The sequence below is a fragment of the Eretmochelys imbricata genome, chromosome 18 (genome assembly GCF_965152235.1).
Source record: "Eretmochelys imbricata isolate rEreImb1 chromosome 18, rEreImb1.hap1, whole genome shotgun sequence".
NCBI classification, from domain to species: Eukaryota; Metazoa; Chordata; order Testudines; family Cheloniidae; genus Eretmochelys; species Eretmochelys imbricata.
The window spans coordinates 15754788-15772931 of NC_135589.1; positions in this window are offsets into that span (position 1 = coordinate 15754788).

Here is an 18144-nt window from a genome sequence, read left to right on the forward strand (position 1 = left end):
TTTTACAATTATAGATTAGATAAAAATGCCTCTTCTAGTGCAAATTACCTATTGCCTTTGCTCAGTTTCCCAGCATGCCCCTTAGCCCTAAGTGTGGATCCAGTCTTCACAGACAGCTCCCCACCTTCAAGACGGTCCCTCGGTTCTAGATATCCTTCATGTCAAACCCCTTTCCTTTTAACTGAGTTTGCAGATTTTTCTGAAAGAAAGAAAGAAAGAAAGAAAGAAAGAAAGAAAGAAAGAAAGAAAGAAAGAAAGAAAGAAAGAAAGAGGGAGAAGTTCCCCCCGTTCTTAGTTTTCCAAGACTGGGATTTTCTGTTCAGTTTCAAGTTTTTTCAGTGTTTTCCCAATAATCGGAATGGTCCTTCACTTGTCTTTTTCTAGGTTGTACAATGCTAGGTGCTTGGAACGAGTCTTCTCTAGCTGGGGACGCAGGCTGACCACCTTCCTGCCTTGCTGACCATCTCCCTTGTTGTGAGGTGGAGCTGCAGGTTGCAGCATGAATTATGAGCACAGTTTTATCCCTACACAAATACATCAATTCACAACCTCAGTCTGTCTACGCATCTCAAAGGACCATCACATTCAGAATATTACGTCCTTTCCTAAAAGGCCTTACTTGACATTGTTTTATATATAATATTGTATTCAACCAGTTGGTTCAATTGTTTACTCTCTGGGGTGCAGACCCCCTGTTCTCCTCTTGGTGTGTCTGGACCCTGACCATCACACCAGGTTAGCAGGGAGGAGGCAACATATCAGGACAGATGGGCCCATTGGTCTGATCTAGGGTGAGGGATGATACTGGGCTAGACGGACTCCTAGGTCTGATCTGGCCCATCATATTTTGTGTTCCATCATTTAATTCCAGGAGAGCTTGATGTGTCTCTGAACCACAACATGGATTTCTCTTGGGGAAGGTAACACAAACTTTGGGCTCTCCCTCCCCTGTCCATCTCCACAAGGGAATCATTCATATGTGAATCCTTCTGTGTTATCCAGAGAGAGAATTTCCAGCTGCTCAGAGTCAGACACTTTCTGTGGCAACAGAGTCCTCCCTGGGGCCCCAGGGCAGTTTGGGGCCAGCGTTCTCTGGGCCCAGGCTGTCACCACTGCCCCATCCCTTTCTTCAGGCAGTGGCTAATCAGTAGATCCCACCGGTCTGTGGACCAGGCTCCCTGAGTCTGTGAAGTTCTATATTCATAGAATAAAGAGGGATGGAGGATGTATTGAATCACTCATTTGACTAACATGCTTTTAGACTAGTCAAGTAGCTCTAACTTGGGAATCTATTTATTTATTGCAAAGAGTCACAGGCTACAAATCCCCACGTTTGATAAATAAATGTAAATGAATTGAGTAAAGTTATACCAAAACATTCTCGTTGTAGGAATTCCCTTCTGTTTCACACAATCTCTAATTCATTATTGTACCTGCTTCTAAGCTCACATAAAAGCCTTCAGAGACTTTCTAACCATTGCATTCCTAATCATTGCAGACCAACCTCAATAATACAGCATTTCTGATTCAGTTTGTACTTAGCGTTACAGCCGTCTCCGAACTCTGGACTAGAAAAGTCTTAAATTACTGTCCACTTCCTTAACCACCACAGGCCAGGTCCTGAGCTGGTGCAAATCAGCGTAGCTCCAGTGAACTCGAGGAAGTTGAGTCCATTTACAATTGCTGAGGATCTGGCCCCAAAGTGGTAATTTTCAACCCAGCAGCTGCTCAGGGAAGTGTCTGTGAGATGCTCTCTCTCTTTAAAAGTGCTGCACTATATGCTATATGGAGTGCTCCAGAGAAGCACGAAACAACCTTTTCTGTTTCAAAGGTGGTGGAAGTTACCAGGGGGACAGCCAATTGAGACTTGATTCTGACCAGCAGGGAGGAAATTGGTTGTGAATCTGAAGGTGGAAGGCAATTTGGGGGTAAGTGATTATAAAAGCTATTCAATTCTAGTTCATTCTAAGGAAAGGAGTGAGAACAGCAGAATACGGACAATGGTCTTCAAAAAAGCAGATTTTAGCTAACAGACTACTGGCAGGTAAGGGCCCATGGGAAGAAAATCTAAGGGAAAAAGGAGTTCAGGAGAGCTGGCAGTTTCTCAAAGAGATAATATTAAAGACTTACCTACAAACTATCCCATTAGAAAGCGAAGCACAGGAAGAATAGTAAGAACCCAATATGGCTCCAACAGGAGCTCTTTAAGGACCTGAATATCAAAAAGGAATTTTAAAAAAAGTGGAAACATAGAGAAATTGCAAAGGAGAAATGCAAAAGAACAGCACAAGCATGTAGGAACAAAATCAGGAAGGCTAAGTCACAAAATGAGTTATACCTAGTAAGGGACATAAAAGACAATAAGAAGAGGTTCTTTAGGGCCAAGAGAAAGAAGAAGGAAAGTGTAGGCATTCTATTTAGCAGGAAAGGAGAACTAATAGCTGATAACATCAAGCAGGCTGAAGTGTTTCATGACTATTTTGCTTCAATCCTCACTAAAAAGGTGAATGGTGCCCAGATACTCAACACAATTAATATTAACAAAGGGGGAGGAACACAAGACAAAATAGGGAAAGAACAGGTTAAAGGCTATTGAGATTAGTCAGACATATTTACGTCAGCAGGGCCTGGTGAAATTCATCCTAAGGTATTTAAGGAACTAGCTGAAGCAATCTCAGAACTATTAGCAATTATCTTCAAGGAATCCTGGAGGCATGGGTGAGGATTACAGAACAAACATAGTACTTATCTTTAAAAGGGGAACAAAGAGGCCCCAGGGGATTATAGACCAGTCAGCCTAACTTTGATATCTGGAAAGATACTGGAATAAATTATTAAACAATCCATTTGTAAGCACCAGAAGATAATAGGGTTATAAGGAATAGCCAGCATGGGTCTGTCAAGAACAAATCATGCCAAACCAACCTAATTTCCATCTTTGACAGGGTTACTGGCCTAGTGGATAGATGCGAAGCAATGGACATGATGTATCTTGATTTTAGTAAGGCTTTTGACACAGTCCCACATAACATTCTCACAAACAAACTTGGGAAGTGTGGTCTAGATGAAATGACTGTAAGGTTGGTGCACAATTGGTTGAAAGACCGTACTCAAAGACTAGTTATCAATGGTTCTCTGTCAAACTGGGAGGGTATAATGTTACAGGATTGCAAGTACTTTGGAGGACAGGATTAAAATTCATAATGACCGTGACCAATTAGAGAATTGGGCTGAAATCAAGAAGGTTAAATTCAATAAAGACATGGGCAAAGTATGTCACTTAGGAAGGAAAGATCAAATGCACCACTAAAAAATGGGGAATAACTGTCTAGACCGTAGCACTGCTGAAAAGGATCTGAGGGTTATAATGGATCACAGGCTGAATATGAGTCAACAATTGCATGCAGCTGGGAAAAAGGCTAGTATCATTCTGGGGTGTATTAACAGGTGGCCATATGTAAGACATGGGATCTCATTGTCCCATTCTACTCAGCACTAGTGAGGCCTCAGCTGGAGTACAGTGTCCAATTTTCGGTGCCACACCTTCGGAAAGATGTGGATAAATTGGAGAGAGTCCACAGAAGAACAACACAGATGATAAAAGGCTTAGGAAACCTGACCTATGAGGAAAGGTTAAAAAACTGGGCACGGTTAGTCTTGAGAAAAGGGTGAGGGAGCAACTCAGGATGGTGATCAATTGTTCCCCATGTCCACTGAAGGTAGGACAAGAAGCAATGGGCTGCAGTAATCTGCAGCAAGGAAGATTTAGATTAGATATGAGGAAAAGCTTTCCAACCCTCAGGGTAGTTAAACTCTGGCATCAGCTTCCAAGGGAGATTGAAGAACCGCCATCATTGGAAGTTTTTAAGAACAGGCTGAACAAACACCTGTTAGGGATGGTCTAGGTTTATTAGGTCCTGCCTTAGCACAGGGACTGGACTTGATGACTTCTTGAGGTCCTTTCCAGCCCTCCATTTCTATGATTCTATGTTCTACTCAGATGGTGATGGACACAGCATGAAAACATAGATACAATGGAACAAAGTGTCTCCCTAGGATACTTATAGAGCCCCGTTATCTCAGCACCTCAGTGTCTTTCCTGTATTTATCCTTACAACCCCACTGTGAGGTAGGGAAGTGCTAATATCCCCATTTTACAGATGGGGAGCTGAGGTCCAGAGAGACTAAGGAAAAGAGAGACTTGCTCAGAATTTCGCAGAAAGTCTGTGGCAGAGCAGGGAATTGAACCTGGGTCAAGCCTCAACCACTGGCTCATCCATCCTCTGCTAAGAGCATTAAACTTAGCTGTCTCTTGCAGAACCACAGTTTTGCAGCACCAGCACAGGGAAGTCATGCAGAATGTGACGGCTAACCACCAGCCCACACAGTTTCGATTCCAAATGTTATCGGGAAGCATAAGCATGCGCTGCTTTTGTCATCTGCTTCCTTTCTCTCCCCCTGCCTTTCTCTTCCCATTACAGCTTCTTTCTTGTGCTTGAGGGTCCTCTGCCTTGCACTTTGTGTGGTCACGTTATAGGTGCAAACTGCGGGCAAGGTGGCTTTAAAATGCTTTCTCCAGACAAGGGAGAGGAGAATTCTGAGGCAGTTTTTCCACGGGTGACCACACCAGTTTCCAACAGTGACCACACCAGCGTCAGGGCCCACAGTGGGAGTTTGGTGCTAGCGAACGGTGCCAGGTTGACAGCCCTCGAGACTGACGTAGTCTTCACTAGAGAGCAGACAAACCACAGGTAACATGGGGCAAATGCATGGGTTAATACACCCCAGTGTGCTCTCCCCATCTTCTGGGGGGGGGTCATCACTGATAGAGGCAATCTTTTGCCTCTCTGCTGTCATTACAGAGAGGGAGTAAGCTGGGCCATTGCCCTAAGTGAACAACATCATTTATTATTCCTATTAGCACCAGAGCACCTAGTAGCCGCAGGACCCCATTGTGCTCAGCGCTGCACGAACACAGAACAGAAACAGTCCCTGCTCTAGGGAGCCTACAATCTAAACAATATTCAGGGAAGTCCAATGGCCTGTCATACAGATTAGTGGTCCCTTCTGGCCCTATAATCCATGAATCTATGAGTCTAGATGGGAGGCTGGAGTGTAGCTGGCTTGCTCAGCTGCCCTGGGTGTAGGGGAGAGTGTGGGGATTTCCTTTGTCCCCTATTACATCAAACAGAGTCAGCCACAATGCTTGCGCTACATGAGTGTAAGGACAGCTAGAGCCGAGTCGGGCACTCCACTCCAGCGGGCACGGGGCATTGGGTGTGCGGCCAAAACCTCTCCATGGCATCTCTAGGATGCCGCGGCTGGGGGCAGCGGGTCTGTCCATGTCTGCCGCCCTGCAAGATCCCTTCAGCGAAGGCCCAGGGACACCACAGCCAGGAGCTGTGTAAACATCGCCGCTTCCCTGCTCCCTCAGGGGTCTCCACAGAACCCTGCCCAAACTCCTCGCCCACTGTACGTGGCGCTCACTCTGGAGAGGGTTGAGGAGGGGGAGTCTCCTCTTGGGTTGTTCCAATGTCCTGGTCAGGAGCGTCGTGGGGATCAGAGCAGGGCACTGACGGGCTCAGTAAGTGCTGCTCCAGAAGAAGGCATGTTGACTCCCGGGCCTCACGTCAGCACTCCCCCCCCTCCACTCTCCCCTTGGGCTGGGCTACATAACCCATTATGTAGCTCTGCGTCCGTGGCAGAGAAGCACCCACCTGCTCTAACAACGCGCGCCGGGCCGGGTGCTCCCAAACAAACCCTCCCCAGTCGATGCCACGTTGGCACTGGGAGCAGCCGCCCCGTCACCTCTTTGACTCGGCTCTGTGGCTGTGGGGTGTGGGAGGGAGCAGGGGCCGACCCCTGGCAGAGGTCCTGCCTTCCCCTTCCCTTGCAGCATGAGCTGGGTCTCGGCCTGCGTCCCTGGGCTTCCTCTTTGCCCGCCGCTCAGAAGGCGTCTAAGCTGCCACAAGGAGTCCTTTTCTTTTTGCGGATACAGACTAACACGGCTGCTACTCTGAAACCAGAAAGTAAAATGTTTACATGCAAACCAGATGCCCGCATCCATCTCTGCAGTGCGGCGCCTCTGGGAAGTGAAACGGAGAGCAGCAGCCCTCAAGAGGCGGCCTGTGGGCTGGGGGTGAGTTCAAAGCAACAAGCCACGTCACCGGCAGCACTGTGGGCTGATGTCAGAGATGGGCTCCACGCTGGGGAGTCACGTGTGGGTGGGTTGGTGCCTGGGGAAAAGCCACAGCGCGGAGAGACCCTTTCCTGAGAGCCGGGACGAGTGGCTTTGTTGCCAACCCCCAGCCCTGCCGCTGTGGCTTTGCTCTGCATCCCCACAGCACTCTGCCCACGCAGACACGCTGCTTAACAGGCCCTAGAGGAGCCCTGACTGCTGAGCCAAGGGGAAGTCCACTGGAGTTGCAAGGGCTCGACACCTCTCAGCAGCAGACCCTGGAAGCCACACAACAAGGCCACTATCCTTCTGGACTAGGCGGGACTCCCTCCAAAGCGGCTTTATAATCTGCCGGAGGGGCAGCAAGCTAGGACAGATGCTCTCGTGGCTAAGCCACAGAACTAGGAGTCAGGAGACACGGGCTCTATTCCAAGTTCTGACACTTAGGCAAGGCACTGTATCGCTCTGTGCCTCAGTTTCCCCATGTGTATAAAGGGGGATGATAATAATAATTCTAGCCAGTCTCCAGGAGAACCCAAACAGACAGGAGCTAGGGAGGGGTTAAAGGTTTCCAGTTAAATTAGGACAGACCAGAACTTTCACTCAAAACTCAAACCAAAGATGGACCCTTGAACCATGTCTAGTTTGCCCGTTTCTTACAGGAACCGTAACCACTCTTCTTCCCTGAGGCGTGAGCAGCACCCTGTCTCCTTCTTCTCCTCAGTGCACTAAGGATTCTTCATCCCCCCAAGCTGAGCATGCAGGACATGGAACAGACCCATGAGTGTTGGAGCTGTGTTTTCCTGCTAGCCCTAGAACTACCAGCTCAGGCTGTGACCTGACCCGGCAGAACAGCAATGGACTTGCGAAAGCAGGCTAGTACTGAACGCTACAGATGGGAGACAGCTAGGCTAGGCCCAGCAATGATACTGCTGCAGCGCATGCTGGCTAATGACTGGAGTTGGCCCCAAGCCCCAGTGTTCAAGAGGTGCTTGCCTCTGGGGTTACAGTTCAGTCCAGTATAGGTGCATAGATTTTAAAGTCCAAAGAAGCCAGTCCAGCGGCTCTCAGCCATCGACATACCAATCCCATGTCACCACAGAAACAAGCCTCAGGACTACTTCTCCCATCTAACAAGTCAAGTTCGGTCTTTGGAGGCTGGCCCATGAATCTAACCTCTCACTGCAGCGCACCCTAGAATCTTAATGTCATACACAGAGCCACTGAGGGACCTGACGGGTCTGAGGAGAAAAGGTCTCACACGAGAGAGGTGAGAAAGATGACAAGTAGCTACGTGTGATGCACTGGATGTGGCAGACCTACCCCAAGGTTGTGTTAATCCCTGGGCTTTATGGCCTCTTACATTCAACATGGAAGTTTACCTGCTGTATTATCAATTCATGGTATCTCTCATAATGCAGTAAACCAGAACCGCCTTCATGCCTGCCACACAGGTTCACAACATACACAACATCTGCAGAGGTCAGTGGGAATTATGGGTCTGAGCCAAAGCCCAGGGAAATCAACAGGAGTCTTTCCTCTGACTCCAAGAGGCTTTGGATCATGGCCCACGTACACAAAGGGTTTGCAAGACTGGGCCCTAATGCTGCGAAAACGGAGAGGATTTCGCAGTGTTGTACACTGACAGCTTCCTAAAGAAAAACATGGTCCTGCTCTTTCCATGTTGCAAACACACGTTATGCAGGGTTGCCAACTCGCCATTTTATCCCATGTCTCATGATACTTGGCATGTTTTTAACGCCTCGGCTCCAGTCGCCATGTGCTTACATGAGAATTGCAGCTTTCAGTCAAACAAAGGAGGGAGTGTTCTAGCCCTCCAGGCAGATATTAAATAAAAAGAACCCCAAATGTGTCATTTTAAAAAAAAAAACCCTCATGATTTTTGCACACTTGAGGTTGGCAACCCTGCATTTATATCAAATGCAGACCAAACCCATTGACCCAATCTCTCTCTCTCACACTCATATATACACTTAACACTGGGGAACTTTAGCTCATCCAGATTTTGCAGCTCCTGCGCGTCTCCAAATTCCTTGCTCCTAATTAGCACTTATAGAAGCCGGCAGCCCCGCTGTGAGAAAGCGCAGCCCCAAGGGGCACACACAAACAGCGTGCCATTGTGCCAGGAAAGCGGAGACAGCACTCCCAGCAGAAAGAAACTCTTGGAATGATGCCGCATAACTCTGAACCTGCGAGCGGAGCACAGATGGGCGGGAATAACAGGCGGCTCCTGGGTGAACTGGGCTGAAGAGTGGAGCGTGGCTGAGCGCTGCTGATGCCAGAGAAGAAAGAGATGTGGAAGGCAGAGCAGGGGATGCATAGAGGAGAGGAAGAAGAGGAGAGAGCAGTGGGAGTTGCAGTCTAGGTCTGAGCCAGGAAACAGAGACTGGGCGGGTGTGGGAGGGGGCATTGAGGGGAGAAAGCTCCTGCAATGCCCAAAGGAAGGGCTGAGCTGGGGAGTGGAGCACAGGGAAAATGGGGAAGTTGGGCTGCTCAGGTGGTGCTTCAGGGCAGAGGGGAGACTTGGCAGTGACAATACCTATGGGACAGGTATGCGATGGAGAGCAGCAGCTAGAGGGTCACAGGTGTTGCTGAACAGGTGCAATCGGACCCTGCAATTAACTATTTCCCTGCTGCACGCCATTATTGTCAACTTCGTTTCCTTCTAATTTAGTCTCTTCGTCATCGTGGCAGGTTTTGCTTCAAGTGACGCACTCATGCACCGATACCCTCCGAGAATGGAGCACTTACAAGAAAAGACCAATGAAAACAGCAGTATCTCTGGGCCTAAACCACAATAATCAGCAGTGACCTTTTAATGCTGGTATCTGGGTGTGAGATCAATGGGGCTTTTTTCAAAGTGTTCTGATTGATCTCAGAACTAATGTCATTTCACACTTCAGCATCCTGCTTTGGCCTCTTGCCTCGCTCACGCCAGCCTGGGACAGCTGACAGTGTCACCGCGTGCCAGCGAGGCTGCTTCTGACCCCGCATGGTGCTGCCAAGCGCCCTCAAATCCCATTAACCCCCAAAGTGCCATTGTCAGACAGTACCGTGTGTTCATCACTACCTAGGCTGGACTGTCAGGAGTAATATGCTGATACATTTGGCAGCAGTCAAGGGGTTAAATAGGCCCTCATAATTAGCCATTGCACGCTAAGGATCTTCAAAATAAAATCTAGCCTTCCTTCATCAAGAAATTATAAAGCAACAACAAGGAAGAGAGGAATACCTGGGTTCGAATGCTGGCTCTGCTGGTCTCCTTTCAGTAAGCCATGTCGGACCATTTTCAAAGGCAGGAGACTCGCATCAGGCACCGTGGCCTGATTTTCAGAGGCACTCGAACACTTGCCGTTCCCAGAGACTTCTCCTTTGCCAACAATTGCCAGACTAAGCCAAAGAAAGCAATAGGAGCTGAGTTCTTAAAAAGATGCCTATGGGATTTGAATGCCCAGCTCCTATTAAAATGAATGGGTGTCGGGCACCCAAATCCCTTAATCAGCTCTCAGAGTAACAGCCGTGTTAGACTGTATTCGCAAAAAGAAAAGGAGTACTTGTGGCACCTTGGAGACTAACGAATTTATTTGAGCATGAGCTTTCAACCAGGGCTTCTAATGGAACCTTAACTGCAGAGCCATGAGCATGGTCTATTGTGCTGGTTCAGTCACTATACCATGCACATGGCTCTGTTGCTAACGCACCTGGCTCTCCGTTTCTACCTCTCTGTCCTGTTTGATGTTGTTTTGCCCTGACAGGCAGTGGCCAGAGGGCTCCCCATCTCCTGGAAATGAAGCCCTCTGGCCACTGCATGTCAGTAACTCCAGGGATGATGTGGTTCCTTCCATTTCTTTTCATGCAGAACGGGGTGGTGATGTAATCCCCTGGGTACCCACTCACAGGACAGATTATCCTTTTGAAGTCTTCCCCCAGCCCACGCAATTCTCCGAGGGTGATATCCTTCCCAGCCATCCTTGCTCATGCTTCTTATAGCCGCATATCTACAGGCTCAAGAAGTGGGGCTGACCTATGGTTGAAACAATGCATTGGGCTGTGTGGTTGGAAATGCACTATAGAAGAACACACATTATTAGGGCATCTTCTCCATCCTCCCTCAGAGCGGTGCTGGGACCTGTGACGTGCTCCTAGCATTGGGATGGATGTGGTACAGAATCCAAGATAAAATAGTTAGCTTAAATAAACAGATTGGGCGAGTAGTCTTTGGTGCAGTGGGAACAGCTTTCCTATCTCTTTCTCTAGCTCTTCTCTCTTATTCATTTGCATTCACATCACCAGACGCAGACTTCACAGAAATCTTCTCACCTGGGGTCACCAGAACTGCTGAGGTGTTGAAATATTTTTGTGTGTACCGGAAATAAGCTTCAGCATAATTAGTTCCTGCAAATTGCACATCTTACACCTGGTGTGGTTACACAAAGTAACGCTAGGCTAGAAATGAATACAAAGTGTGACCATCATGGTAAAAATTGTGATGATGATGATGACGACTAATGATAACACAAGAGAGAAGCATCTGTTCAAACTTGCTGGATGTGGAGATGTGTTCTGATTGCTGACAGTGTACGATCAAAGAAGCAGCCTCGGTACATTTCCTAGAGGTAGTCAAGGGGTGTGTTAAATCACTAGTGAGCTCAGAAATGCTGTGCTTCACCACCCTCCTAGTGAAGTAGTCATAGAATCATAGAATCATAGAATATCAGGGTTGGAAGGGACCTCAGGAGGTCATCTAGTCCAACCCCCTGCTCAAAAGCAGGACCCATCCCCAATTAAATCATCCCAGCCAGGGCTTTGTCAAGCCTGACCTTAAAAACTTCTAAGGAAGGAGATTCCACTATTAGTGTTTCCTAATATCCAAGCTCCCCCACTGCAACTTGAGACCATTGCTCCTTGTTCTGTCATCTGCCACCACTGAGAACAGCTGAGCTCCATCCTCTTTGGAACCCCCTTCAGGTAGTTGAAGGTTGCTATCAAATCCCCCCTCACTCTTCTCTTCTGCAGACTAAACAAGCCCAGTTCCCTCAGCCACAACTCTATCAATGCACCTCATCCCTGATCTGCTCTGCCAATCCTGGGCCTCACACAGCTCTTCCACTGCACCTCTGTTCCAACCTGCAACACATGCTATTCCTATCCTAGGCCTCTCCCACATAGACGATGCTACCGGAGCAGATGAATTGTGTATAGCAATTTTATTCAAACCCAGGTCTCCACTAGTAAAGAGCTGTTGCATTAGAGAGCTAGGGTAAAATCCTGGTTCTGTTAACGTGAATGGCCAAAATCCCTTTAACTTCAATGAAGCCAGGATTTCAACCCTACTTTCTTTCACAGGGTGAGAAGAAGCTAGGAAATCCAAGTTAACTGGACCAGCCAACAAGAAGAGGGTTGGCTGCAATTAAGGTATCTCTCCAGCAGATGTATTTATCAACGGGAGCAGGATATTAAATTGGAAGGGCCATTGACCAGTCTGGGAGAGTAAGTTGTATGTCCTCATGTCTGTTGGTTTCTGGGGTGCTAAACTGATACAAGAGAAAAACCAACAAAACAATAAAAGAGAAAGGCCTCTGGATCTTACCAATCTGGCACCAGTGAAACCAACAGTGGAATACTGCATCCAGTTGTGGCCCCCCCACACTAAAAAGGATACTGAAAAATTGGAGACGATACAGAAAAGAGCCATACAAATTATTCAAAGGCTGGGAAAAAATGAATTCCATAAGAGACGGAATTCAGCTCAATACATTTAGCTTATCAAAAAGATGGAGAGTTGACTTGATTCCAGTGTGTAAGTACCTTCAGGGAGAGAAATACCAGATACTAAAGGGCTTTAATTTAGCAGGAAAAGGCGTAAGACTTGCCAGTGATGGAGGTTAAAGCCCCACAAATTCAAATTAGAAATGAGACACACTTTTTTAGCAGTCAGGGTGGAGAACCAATGGAACAAACTCCCAAGGCAAATGGTGGAATCTTCATATTTTGAAGTTGTCAGATGAAGACCAGATGCCTTTCTGGAAGCTGCATTAGCCAGACACGGTATTGGGCTCAACACAGGGATAACTGGGTGAAAATCTCAAGCCTGTGTCAAGCAGAAAATCTCACTTTTGGCCTTGAAATCTACTAGTTTAATGATTTACCCACGCACTCTTTATCTACAGTATTTATATGAGCCCCAGCACCACAGCATCTCACAATCTCAACGCATTGATCTTTGCAACCCCCTTGTACTATTATCTCCATTTTACGGATGAGGAACTAAAGATGAGAGAGACTAAGTGACTTGCCAAAGGGCATGCAGAAAATCTGTAGCAGAGCCAGAAACTGAACTATGGTGTCGCAATCCCCAGGCTAGCACTCAAACCATTGAACCTTCCTCCCTCTTGCCACTAGTTTCCAGAGTTTTCCTACATCCCCCATAGGATTCTGTCCTGCTTACTTGGCTTACATCTGCTCCAGGAATAAGCCCGGTCTTCTGAGTTACTAATTTTGCCCAGACTCCACACTGCTGCTATGTCCTGTCACTTACTGACTTGAAGGGAGAAAACTTAACTTGCTGAAGTTTAACAGAAGGATAGAGGGGTCCCTCTACTGGTGCTATTGGGAACTATCTATAATATAAACCTAGTTTCAGAGTAGCAGCCGTGTTAGTCTGTATTTGCAAAAAGAAAAGGAGGACTTGTGGCCCCTTAGAGACTAACACATTTATTTGAGCATAAGCTTTCGTGAGGATGAAGTGAGCTGTAGCTCACGAAAGTTTATGATCAAATAAATTGGTTAGTCTCTAAGGGGCCACTAGTCCTCCTTTTCTTTTTAATATAAACCTGAACATTTAAAAAAAACCAATGATCCAATGCTATAATACATAAGTTTGTGAGCTAATAACCCTTTCTCCCTGCTTGAATGCTAATCATAAAACATGTGTAGAATGTTTAAAAAATACCAAGATTTCCACTGATAGTTGAGTGTGCTAAGAGGGATTTTTAATGTAAATATTGCAGTGTTGCCAACTCCTGTGATTTTATTGAGTCGCACGCTAGTTAATGCTAGTTAAATCCCCAATTCCTAGAGTCCTGGGATTATGTGCAGATCTCCACTTTTTAGCCCTCTTGGTTTTGGAGAAAATCTTGAAAAAGGGACTTGAATGTAAACCGAAAAGCTCAGAAACCAGAAGACAATTTTTTTAAAATTGTTATTATTTTAAAATCTCATTACTTTTAAGCCAATCTCATAATTTTTGAATGTTTTGGGTTGGCTATGCTGAACATTTCTTAGCTCCCTTGCACTTCATTGGGTGCATTTGCTAAACTGCAGGATGCCCTGGCTAAGCGAGTCAGACTTACAACCTGGTCAGAGTCTGCCCTCGGTTCGCCCAGCATGGGAATTATTGGTTTACAGTACATTGGGGGAAATATGCCAGGTGGGACTGGCAGAACAGTGCAGGGTGACTCAGGCAAGGCATATAAGTGGGGTAGCTGCAGATCAGAATCGAGTGCATAGTCAGAACCATGTAAGGGCCCTGAACTGAAATAGAAGTGATACTGCAGGTCTTGAATAAGGAAATTTGGCAGAGCAGTGCATGGGAAGCATGCAGAACACTTGCTTTGCTTGCACTATGGATTTCTTGGCAGTTTAAGACCTTCCTCCCTTTAAAACAATTTAAGCTGGAGGCTTTGCAAAGACATGGTTCCTCTCCTGTTGGGAGTGCTAACGAACCTCCAGCATGCTCTCATCACCAGAGTTCTGCCTTAGCCCCTAAACCTGGAGTCTCTTTCATTGCTCATTTGCATGTTCCAGCAACCAAGGTGTGAATCACCACGCAGAGCACCTTTTACACTGGAAAAACTCCTTTAAAGGAGAAAAAAAATGAAAAGAGTAGGGGGGAGGAGAACAGCCTTCAAGCCATCCCTTTCCTGTTTGTCTCGCCACATCCCCGACATACCTCAGAAGTGAACAACTGCCAAGTCTGTCTTGGCCATTTGATGGGAGAGAAAATGCAGCAGATGAAAGGATCTGGGAGCAGCCATAACGTCAGGTTCTTGTTGTCACATATCCATGGAGCAAAGCCAGAGGAGCTAGTGAGAAAAGAGAATAATGTGATTGGCCAATTTTTTCAAAAGCGTAACTAACGAATGCAGTATGCATGTTGAATATTACAGTCAAATATGCAGTCTGAAATTAGCTCTAAGGGACAGCTACCCCAGGTGCGCATGGCTAACGCTGGTCATTCAAATATTTTAAAGAGATAGCATGCAAGCCTGAGCAGATCTTTTTCAAGGTCTGAACACAGCAAAGAACTAATCATGGGCTTAACTATAAGCATATGAGGTGTCCTGTTGAGACCACTCAACCTGCCAGGTATGGCAAAATGAGGGCCAAAATTAAAAAAAAAAACAAACACAAAACTTCAGGCAGGAAACAGAGTGCTGCAGATTTCTCTCCTTTAACCTAAAAAGTTCTTTGAGAACCTTAGTTACAAGATTCTGCCTTTCTGATGTAAGTAATGGCCAACAATTAAAGTGAGGGGATGCCAGATTTTCATAGAACATAGATAACTTTGGGAATTATTAGCAGTGTCTAGAGCTGGTTGAAAAACAAGAACATTTTTTGGGGGAAAATTTGACCCTGTTTTTCATCAAAAAAATTTGAATTTTGTTGATCAGTGCTGGTGACAGCCTTTGAAATGCGAGACAACTGGGAAGTTTCAAAGGGAGTGCTTGCGCGGAAAGTTAAGCATACTTAAATACTTTGTTGGAAGGGGCCTGACTTGACTTTGTTTTACTTGTGAATCAAAGGCCTGGCTTCCAGCAGTATACATCTCATTACTTAGATTATAAACTTTTTGGGGCAGGGAGCTTTGTGTCTGAAGCCCTTCCAACTCAGCCCTGAAATGCAAGAAGTCAACAGGCCAAGCTGGTGAGTGTTTTATGCAAAAAAGGAAAAGATTCCTGTTTTTCATGAGTTTTTTGCCCCCCGCTTTCCTTCCAGCCCCTCCCCCTCTCAGGAATAAATGAGAAAAGGGGGGAAAAAAGGTGGGGGAAGAGGTAAAAAAAGAAAAATGGGAAATGAATCAAAAATCCCAAACAATTTTGATTGTCAGTTTTGAAAATCCAAACTCTTGGAGGTTTTTTGCTTTTCACCTTTTTTTGTCATTTATTGCGAAAAAATGAAAATTGTCCCCAAACATATTCGTTACAAATATTCTCTCTACAAGACAGAAAAGATGGGCCTGTGGCTGCAATGTCTGATGTCTAGAGAGGATTAGCCAGTACAGTATAACTAGATCTATAACTCATACCAGCAGAGAGTTCTTTTACTGGTACAGCTTATACCAGTTCCCCAATAAAACAAGCTGTAGCAAAAGGACTTTTTCTGCTGGGATACCAGTGTCTACTCTTGGGCTTTTGCCAGTATAAAGAATCAGACCCCTGACATCATTGTACTAGCAAATGTTTCTAGTATAGACCTAGCATCACGGGCTGAGACAAAGTTGCATGAGCTAGAAAGCATCTCTGGGTCTTCTTGCCAGAAGCCATCTCAAAAACGGGGAAATCTAAAAAGGTTTAAAAACAGGAACTGGCTTTGTCATGCAGGTACCCACCTCAGAGAAGGGAAAGTTTCTCACTGTCACGTGGGCAGGCTCGGTAAGAGCAGTGTGGGTACAAAAGCACGGAGCACTTGGTTATTTTCAGACTCTATGCTCCCCTCCACGTAATTGCCTATCAGCGTTTTGGGTAGAGTTGGGGTTTTACCACATGCAGGCTCTGCAATTTTCTACCCGGTGAAGAGGAAGGGGTTAAAGTTCAACTGGGCCATCTCTTTTTTTAAGGTTAAACCTAAAAAAAATGAAAAGCAGAAAGCTGAGCTTTACCGGCGCCAACCTTCAATATCAAATCAATACATTTGTCAAATTCTATAGACTGTAAGGGCCCGATTTTCAGCTATGTCATTCTCAGTAAAATCAATGCTCAGCCCACCTCAGAAAATGAAGCCCAAAAGGTCTAGATTCAGTTCTATTTTACATCATTTGAGGCGGATCCAAAGCCCCTTGAAATTAATGGGAATCTTTCCCTTGATTTCAGTGGGTTTTGGATCAGATCAGGACCTGTATGTGTTATTTGATTAAGTACATGGGAATTTGGTGGGAATTCTCCTAGTTGACTAGGGAAACCAGAGACAAAGCTATGAGATTCTGTCTCCAGTCTGCTCTCTCTCTCTTTCTTTCACCCTAACAGGAGCTTTGTGCTCCTCCTGCTTTAATTCAGTTGGTTAGATCAGTGGTTCTCAAGCGGGGTACATGTACCTGGGGCTAGGGGTACACAGAGGTCTTCCAGGGGGTACATCAGTTCAGCTAGGTATTTGCCTAGTTTTACAACAGGCAACATAAAAAGCACTAGTGAAGTCAGCACAAACTAAAATGTCATACAATGACTTCTTTATACTGCTCTAAAGACTATACACTGAAATGCAAGTTCATTTATATTCCAATCAATTTATTTTATAATTCTATGGTAAAAATGAGAAAGTGAACAATTTTTCAGTACTAGATACTTTTGTATTTTTATGTCTGATTTTGTAAGCAAGTAGTTTTTAAGTGAGGTGAAACTTGGGGGTACGCAAGACAAATCAGACTTCTGCAAGGGGTACAGTCATCTGGAGAGGCTGAGAGTCATTCTGATGTGGTTGCTTTTGGTAGAACCAGCTGCAATCCAAGTAAGTCATTGCTGCACCAGTTCCCCACCGTTTTGCCAACATCCCTCAAATCATGGCTTTATAGACCTGTTCACACAGCTCTGCTGATGCACCTCATTCCAGCACCCCTGTGTAATTCGAGTCCTGATCCACAGGGAAGCTGGACCAGGACAGCAAAGGATGAGATGCAGTCTAAGGCACACACACACCCCGTCCCCTTGCCTGCAACATACTTATGCACAACTACGGTTGAGCACCAGGAGAACACTTCTCTTGCAGGACCAGTTGAATGTAAACCCAGCTCTCTTTAGAACAGAACTGAAAGGCTACGCAAGGCTCTCATTGTGATGCTCAGAAAAAGAGTGCTCAGAAGTGCAAGATCTTATAGAAAACACGTTGCCCTCAATGGAACTACCACAAGTTACGTCAGCCGAGGGTCTGGCCCGCATGTGAATCCGTCTCCAAAGAGGGTATTCGATTCCTTTTCTCTTTCACGATTTTATGACTGCCCAGGAAGAGGGATGAAAATAAATGTCGCGGCTGTTATACCCTAAGTTGCTTGAATCCTCTTTTTCATCTAATTTTTAACTGTCCCTTCTAAATTCCCTAAAAGAAACAGGAAAGCTCAAAAAATCAACCACAGAAGCCTTGACTTATATCAGAGCATGAAGAAATTGCTCTTTTATATTTTTTTAAAATGGTTAAATCTGTTCCTTATTCGCTGCTGGCAAGGTGGTTAGTCCTGGGCAGTTGTATACATTTACCAGCATTTCAGGGCTGTAGTCTCTAGAGGACATAATGATTAAAATGTAGAATGTGGGTTAACAAGAGGCCATCAGCCCAGAGAGGTATGGCACCCTATGGAGTTAACCACTCTTTCCCCAAACTCCATGGCCCAGAGACAATCCTTCCCAGCTCCCAGAGAGTCCTGCTTCCTTTGATAAAGCCATTCGAGGGAGAGTGATGCACCTGTTCATCATCCTGGGGGGGAGGGATAGCTCAGTGGTTTGAGCATTGGCCTGCTAAACCCAGGGTTGTGAGTCTGATCCTTGAGGGGGCCATTTAGGGATCTGAGGCAAAAATTGGGGATTGGTCCTGCTCCAAGCAGGGGGTTGGACTAGATGACCTCTTGAGGTCCCTTCCAATCCTAACCTTCTATGATCAGTTCTTTTGTATTCACTGCGCTATTAAAATGAGGATGGTATTTGCCAGCTGTGTTGTTGCAGCTCTGTGGGCTGCAGGAC